Source organism: Lepus europaeus, unplaced genomic scaffold, assembly GCF_033115175.1.
Source record: "Lepus europaeus isolate LE1 unplaced genomic scaffold, mLepTim1.pri SCAFFOLD_34, whole genome shotgun sequence".
Taxonomy (NCBI): domain Eukaryota; kingdom Metazoa; phylum Chordata; class Mammalia; order Lagomorpha; family Leporidae; genus Lepus; species Lepus europaeus.
In genome coordinates, this window is record NW_026909213.1 from 2,278,148 (window position 1) to 2,286,329 (window position 8,182).

The following is an 8,182-nucleotide window of genomic DNA, read 5'->3' on the forward strand; positions in this document are numbered from 1 at the left end:
ATAGCCCTGGCAACTCATGACTAGAGCCTAGGGAGATTACTGACGCCATGAACAGGAGTGTCAAATTGTTAACTCAGCAACAGGAGTCACTGTGTACTTACACCCCATGTGGGATCTGTCCCTAATGTGCCGTCTAAAGCCAAGTGATGCTATGACTGGTACTGAAACAGTATTTTTACACTTTGCGTTTCTGTGTGGGCGCAGACTGATGAGGTCTTTGCTAATTATATACTGAAGCGATCCTCTGTATATAAAGAGAATTGGAAATGAAAAAAAAAAAAAAAAACAACCTGGTGTTAAAATGGAAATGACATAGAAAATTAATTAATTTGAAAAAAAAAATTATGTAGGATCTCTGTCTTTAATATGCTGTACATTGCTATTTAATGCTATAAATAGTAATCCAATGGTAGTTTTTTTCACTTGATGTTGCTATATGGGCAAAATGTTGAAATCTTTACCTAATATATACTAAACTGATCTTCTGTATACAAAGAGAATTGAAAATGAATCTTTACATGAATGGAAGGGGAAAGGGAGCGGGAAAGGGGAGGGTTGCGGGCGGGAGGGAAGTTATGGGAGGGGGGAAGCCATTGTAACCCATAAGCTATACTTTGGAAATTTATATCCATTAAATAAAAGTTTAATTTAAAAAAAAAAAAAAAAAAAAAAAAAAAAAGAAATTATGGGACATGTACTCCATAGAATACTATACAGCAGTAAGAAACAACGAAACCCAGTCATTTGCAACAAGATGGAGCAATCTGGAAAACATCATGCTGAGTGAATTAAGCCAGTCCCAAAGAGAAAAATATCATTTGTTTTCCCTGATCGGTGACAACTGAGCGCCAAAGGGGAAACCTGTTAAGTGAAATGGACACTATAAGCAACAATGAACTGATCAGCTCCTGTCCTGACTTTAGATGTACAATGTAATACTTTATCCTTTTTAGTATTTGTTGTTGTTGTTGTGGTTCTAGTACTATTGGTTGAACTCAGTAATTAACACACGATTATTCTTAGGTGTTTAAATTTTAACTGAAAAGTGATCCCTGTTAAATCTAAGAGTGGAAAAAGAGAGGGAGGAGATGAACAATTTGGAACATGCTCAATCGGACTGGCCGCAAATGGTGGAGTTAGAAATGTGCCAGGGGACTCTAACACAATTCCATCAAGATGGCATGTACCAATGCCATCGCACTAGTCCAAGTGATCAATTTCAGCTCACAATTGATAGCTCTGATAGGTCTAAGAGGCAAAGAGATCACACAAACAAGACAAGTATCTGCTAATACTAACTGATAGAATCAAAAAGGGAGAGAAAGATCCAACATGGGAAGTGGGATACACAGCAGACTCATAGGATGGCAGATGTCCTAAACAACACTCTGGCCTCAGAATCAGCCCTCAAGGCATTCAGATCTGGCTGAAGAGCCCATGAGAGTATAGCAGGCATGGAAAGCCAAGATATCATGGAAAAAAAAAAAGACCTAAATGAACGATCTCTGTGAGTGAGATCCCAGTGGAAAGAACGGGGCCATCAAAGAAGGAGGTACCCTTCTCCGAAGGGAGGAGAGAACTTCCACTTTGACTATGACCCTATCAGAATAAGATCAAAGTCAGCGAATTCTAAGGGCTTCCATAGCCCTGGCAACTCATGACTGGAGCCTAGGGAGATTACTGACGCCATGAACAGGAGTGTCAGGTTGTTAAGTCAGCAACAGGAGTCACTGTGTACTTACACCCCATGTGGGATCTGTCCCTAATGTGTCGTCTAAAGCCAAGTGATGCTATAACTAGTATTGAAACAGTATTTTTATACTTTGCGTTTCTGTGTGGGCACAAACTGATGAGGTCTTTACTAATTATATACTGAAGTGATCTTCTGTATATAAAGAGAATTGGAAATGGAAAAAAAAAAAACAACCTGGTGTTAAAATGGAAATGGCATAGAAAATTAATTAATTTGAAAAAAAAATTATGTAGGATCTCTGTCTTTAATGTGCTGTACATTGCTATTTAATGCTATAATTAGTAATCCAATGGTAGTTTTTTCACTTTATGTTGCTATATGGGCAAAATGTTGAAATCTTTACCTAATATATACTAAACTGATCTTCTGTATACAAAGAGAATTGAAAATGAATCTTTACATGAATGGAAGGGGAAAGGGAGCGGGAAAGGGGAGGGTTGCGGGTGGGAGGGAAGTTATGGGAGGGGGGAAGCCATTGTAACCCATAAGCTATACTTTGGAAATTTATATTCATTAAATAAAAGTGTAATAAAAAAATTGGAAATTGCATAGAAAATTAATCAATTTTAAAAAATATCATGTAGGATCTCTATCTTTAATGTGCTGTACACTGTTATTTAATGCTATAACTAGTACTCCAACAGTATTTTTCACTTTGTGTTGCTATGTGGGGGCAAACTGTTGAAATCTTTACTTAATATATACTAAACTGATCTTCTGTATATAAAGAGAATTGACAATGAATCTTGATGTGAATGGAAGGGGAGAAGGAGCGGGAAAAGGGAGCGTTGTGGGTGGGAGGGAAGTTATGGGGGGGCAATCCATTGTAATCCATAAGCTGTACTTTGGAAATTTATATTCATTAAATAAAAGTTAAAAATAAGAAAAGTAAAGTGATTGTTGGCTATGAGAATGGAAACTGTCTCTCCAGCTGTGGTTGGGGTGGAGGCTCTGAGAAACACACCAGAGCAATTAGGACACCTAGAAACCTCTTCAGGTGAGGAGAAAGCTGAACAGAGCCCAGACATGGCCCTGAAGGTGAGAATGCAGGGCATGAGTAGTAATCAGAGCCAGAACATGCAGAGTGAAGGGAGTGATAGCCAGAGACAGGCACGTAAAAGTCATCCATGGTGATGAGGTTATTTTCTATTTGTGTTCCACAATGAACATTTGGATATAGTTCTGTGGTAAATGTTATTTTTTAAAATATTTTATACATTGTAGAAAGACAAGTTAAGTAATACCCATTATCTTATGAAAATATAATTTTTGTGGTGAGCAATTCAAAGATCTATTGTTTCAGCAATTTTACAACTCACAATACATTATTAATATAGTCAACAAACAATACTATAGAGGACTAAAATTTATTCTTCCAGTTTAACTGAGATTCTGCTCCCTTTGGTAAGCATATCCCTTTTTTCCAACTCACCCCATCACCCCAACCTCTGACAAACACTTTTCTACTCTCTGTGAGCATGACTTTTTAAATTCCACATATAAATATTTTCGTCTTTCTATTTATTTTTTTGACAGGTAGAGTTAGTGAGAGAGAGAGAGACAAAGAAAAAGGTCTTCCTTTTTCCATTGGTTCACCCCCCCCAAGTGGCCACTATGGCTGGTGCATTGTGGCTGGTGCTCTGCGCTGATCCAAAGCCAGGAGCCAGATGCTTCCTCCTGGTCTCCCATGTGGGTGCAGGGCCCAAGTACCTGGGCCATCCTTTACTGTACTTCCCAGGCCACAGCAGAGAGCTGGACTAGAAGAGAAGCAACCCGGACAGAATCTGGTGCCCCAACTGGAACTAGAACCTGGGGTGCTGGTGCCACAGGCAGAGGATTAGCCTTGTGAGTCACAGTGCAGGCCTAAATATTTTCTTATACTTGGCTTATTTTACTTAGCATAAAGGTCCCTCAGTTTCACACATATCATGGAAAATATCAGACTTTTTTTTAAAGGTTGAATAGAATTCCAATGTGAATATATACTACACTGTAGTGTTCAGTCATCATTTGATGGACATTCTGGTTGCTTCTATATCATCACTATTGTTAATAATGTGGAAATTAACATAATAGGGACAATAGTTCTTCAAAATACGGATTCAATTCTTTGGATGTATGCCCATATGCCCAGTTGTACAGGGTTATATGGTAATTCTATTTTTATGCCTATGCCTTTTTCAAAATGACCCATTTTCATAGCAACAATCACATTCCTTCACTTTAGTAGATTGGCTATTACAAAAAAAAGGAGATAACAAGTTATGGTGAGGCTATGGGGAAAAGAGAACAATTGCACATAGTTGGTGGGAATTTAAATTAGTATAGCCACTTTGGAAAAGAATACAGTGGCTCCTTAAAGTTAAACTTAAAACCAGCATATTATCTAGAAATCCTTCCTCTGGGTATTCTTCCAAGGGAATTGAAAACTTGATTTCAAAGATAAAAGATATACCTGAACTCTCTGTTTATCCCACTTTATTACATTAGTCACAAAATGGGAACATTAATGTTTCTCAACCAATGAATGAGTCAGGCAAGTATAATATTTACATATAAGTAACTTATCTTTATAAAATAATAAAACTACAACATTTGAAACAACCAAAACACTATTCTAAGTGAAGAAAACTAGATATAGAAAGACACTGCCTAATCCCATTTATATGTGGAATATAAAGTAGTCAGACTCATTGATATAGTGCAAGGAGTTGATGGTGACAGTTGAAGGTACCATGTTGAATTTCTGCAAGATAAATAAGGTCAGGAGCTCTAATGTACATCATAGTGACTGGAGCTAACAATATTGCATTTTATTTTTAAAATTTGCTAATAGGGTAGATGCCATTTAATTTTATTAACAATTATAACATTATTTTAATTACAATATTAAATGTGGCAGGAAGAAACTTGCAAGGTGATGGATATGTTTTAGCGTGAATGTTTTCCATGATTTCATGAGTGCATAATTGTCCCTAAAGCCATTAAGTTCTACACTTTAAATATGTAAAGATTTTTCGTGCCACTTGTATCTTAATAAAGTGACTTAAAAGAAGATGAAGATCCAAGATGGTTGAACAGGGAAATGACGTGCTGATTCTGATCACAGGAAGATAGCAGAAAAAACTGCATTCTCAGAGGACAGTTGAAGAGAAGTCTGCAGTAGAAATTCTACAAGAAAAATAGAGATGTGGAGCAGCAAGGGCAGGCATGCAGCAGTGAGCAGGACATCACTAGCAAATCCTGAAGTTGGTGGCTGAATAGGAAACCATCTTTTTGGAGCCAGGCACCCAGAAACCAGCAGTGAGGAGACACTATCTTAATAAGGTGAGTAGAGGCTGATGTGGTCTCTTCATGACTGGGGAATATTATTAGAGAGATATATTCATGGCCCCACAAACCTTGAGTCTTCACTGAACGATTTGGTGAGAGGCAGGGGGCCCACTTAAGACTGTAAAGCTCCCCTCCCCCTCACTCCATCATGGCACCTGGACTCAACCTGCCAACCTCTATCAGTTAGGCAGCTGACGAGGGGAACACCACTGATCTTTCGTAAGATGGGGGTGGCTTGTGTGGCTAAGAGTGGATCCTCACTCACTGACTGTGGGGGACCCCCTGTGGCTGTGGGAATTCTTTGTGCAATAGAGCAACAGGGTGCGGTTTAGTCTCCGGGAAGTCTCTGTGTCTGCCATCCAAGACTCAGGGTTCTGCACTCACACTGGGGAGTGCATGGATCCTTTGTGCAGTTCAGGTGCCTGCACGGGTGAGGTATCTGGGTAACATGAGGCTGAAGGTATGCTTATCCTTGATTGGTTCACCTTGGGAGAGAGGGCTTGATGTGATCATGCCAGCCTTCATCCCTGCTGGTGACATTTACCACACTCAACTTGGGTGTCACCCTGGACCTTGACCCATATCAAACACTGACAAGAGCTTCCTGACCCTCCCAGAGTATGCTCTGAAAGAGCAGATACTCCACTAAGCCACAGAGCTATATTTCAAAAACAGACTACTTCAGATGAGAAAACCAACAAATGTTTCCATAAATGTCTAAAATAAATGTAGAAAGACAAAAATAAACCGCAGAAGCATGAATGGGTAAGATAATATGACTCCCAAAAGGAACACAACACCTCAGTACGGAAACAGAGGATGGAAAGATTGATGAAATGCCTGCAATTGAATTAAAAGGAAAGCTCATAAGTATACTCAAAAGCAAAAAAAAAAAAGCAAATAGATGATATAAAGAAATCCATACAAGGGAGGGGGGGAGAGAAGGAGGAGGAGGAGGACTGGGCGCAGAGCCCTGTGGCAGCTGCAGAGGCACCTCAGCGACCAGCCCAGAGAGATCCAGAGCCCGCGGCACAGTGGCAGAGGCGCTGAGGTGGCCGACCCGCCCAGCAAAGGAGCTGGAGCCGCGTGGAGTGGGACCCCAGTCCACAGCGGCCAGCGCGGGGCTCACCGCGGGCGTCAGAGCAGGAGCCAGAGGGTGGGCCAGCACAGAGCGGGACCCGAGTCCAGAGTGGCCAGTTGCCGGGGCTCCTCCCCTCCATCCCTCCTCCCCAGCAGAGAGCTGCGGAGTCTGGAATATGAAGTGGGAAGGAAGTGGAAAGAAAGGCGAAGCCGAAGCCCAGCCCAGGTTACCTGATGCAGCTGATGAGCGATAAGAATCCTGGGAGCAGCCTGTGGGACTTCTGCAGGGTCTTCAACCACCTGGAGCGGCTGTTGGATGAAGAAATCAGCAGGGTACGGGAAGACAGGTACAATGGCACATTAGATGGCAGTACGGAGAAAAGGAGTGCAGAACTGCCTGATGCTGCGGGACCTATTGCTCAGTTACAAGAGAACTTTATGCGCCTGTGAAAGAAGACCCAGATTTTAATCTTGTTGGCAGAATCCTTGGACTCACAGCTAAGCAACCTGAAGCAGAAACAGGATGTGAAATAATGGTCCAAGGCAAAGGCTCAGTGAGGCCTAAAAAGGAGGATCAAAATAGAGGCCAGTCCACTCGAGCATCCAAACAAAGACGTACATGTTCTAGTCACTGTGGAAGATGCTCAGAACAGAGCAGAAATCAAGCTGAAGAAGTGAGGACATTACCGGTACCTGCACAGAGGAAGACAGCCTGAGAGCCTGAGGAAGATGCCGCTGATGGAGCCTGCGATTCTGAATGGCGCCTACAGAGATGCCAACGTTAGGTCACCAGTCCTCGCCTTTTCTCTTGCAGTGACAGCCCAGACTGCCCCAAGGATCATTCCTGGGCCTGCGCCTGGTCTCCCACTAGCTGCCCTGCTACTCCTACACCAGCTGTCCCTTCCATAATGCCTTTGATCAAATACAGACCGCTGTCATGCCAAACGGAACTCCTCACCCAACTGCTGCAATAGTTCCTCCAGAGCCCAAAGCTGGTTTAATCTACATACCCTGTGAGTACCCCTACACATTGGCACCAGCTACATCAATCCTTGAGTGTCCTATTAACCCAGTGGTGTATTAGATGCAGTGGCTACTAAAGTTCAAAGGCACGCTATGCATGTCCATCCTTACCAAAGGATGTGACTGCAGACTGAGCTGCCACTGGCAACTAACCTATGACCTTCTGACTGCTGAACTCTTCACCCAATGATGACCTGACCATGCCTGCCTGCTGATCAGTTAACTGGTAATCGCCTTTGCTTGCCTGTCGTCAGTGCAGTGACCTGAGGCATTTGTCCATTCGTCTTACCATCTAACCAAGCAAAAGACAAAGAAATTGCTATCCTCCAAGTCAGATTTTTTTCCTGCCCCTCCCCCAATTTGAGTACATGTGGTTCTAGAACCTGCACTGAATAGTAGTAAAGCAATAAGGCCCAATTCATCCTACAGCACTGACTGTCTTTTAATGAACCCTCTGAGTGAATGGTAAGGGGAGACAGATGGCTCTTAACTGCTCATTGACAGAGGAAGTCGCTGAGAGACTTCTAGGAATCTTTTTCTTCTCATGGTGAACTCAAAGCTTTCTTTGAGTATACTGTGTGATGATACATCACCTGTGAACCTTTGGTCAGGGATGTCATTGGTGAAGCGATTTCAAAAAGTTTTCAGAATTTGATATGGGGTTCCGTCAAAGGGTAAAGGGGCAGCCTTCTCACATTGCCTGCCAGAATCTGAAGTATGAGACAAAAATGTTCCATGAGAGGAAACGTGACAAGGAGTTTGGAAAATTAGTGCAAAGTAAAATACTGCAACACTATTATAAAAAAGATAAATATCTGAGTTAAATTACTGAAGCTTTATTTCACATCTCTGTTAAAAATATATGAGAAAAAAGAAGCCCTTTATTTCATTAAATGATGTTTTCTGGTGGTTGTCAAGAAACAAAAGACCAAAAGAGAATTTTTGTTTTTATTTTTTATTTTTTAAGTATTGGGATAAGTCTAAAGAAAATAA

General features: G+C 41.4%; 1 pseudogene; it reads left to right on the top strand.

The window, feature by feature from the left end:
* The first annotated feature begins 2,665 nt into the window (after positions 1-2,665).
* LOC133754943 (KH domain-containing RNA-binding protein QKI-like) lies at positions 2,666-7,341 on the top strand (annotated as a pseudogene).
* The last annotated feature ends 841 nt before the right edge of the window (positions 7,342-8,182 follow it).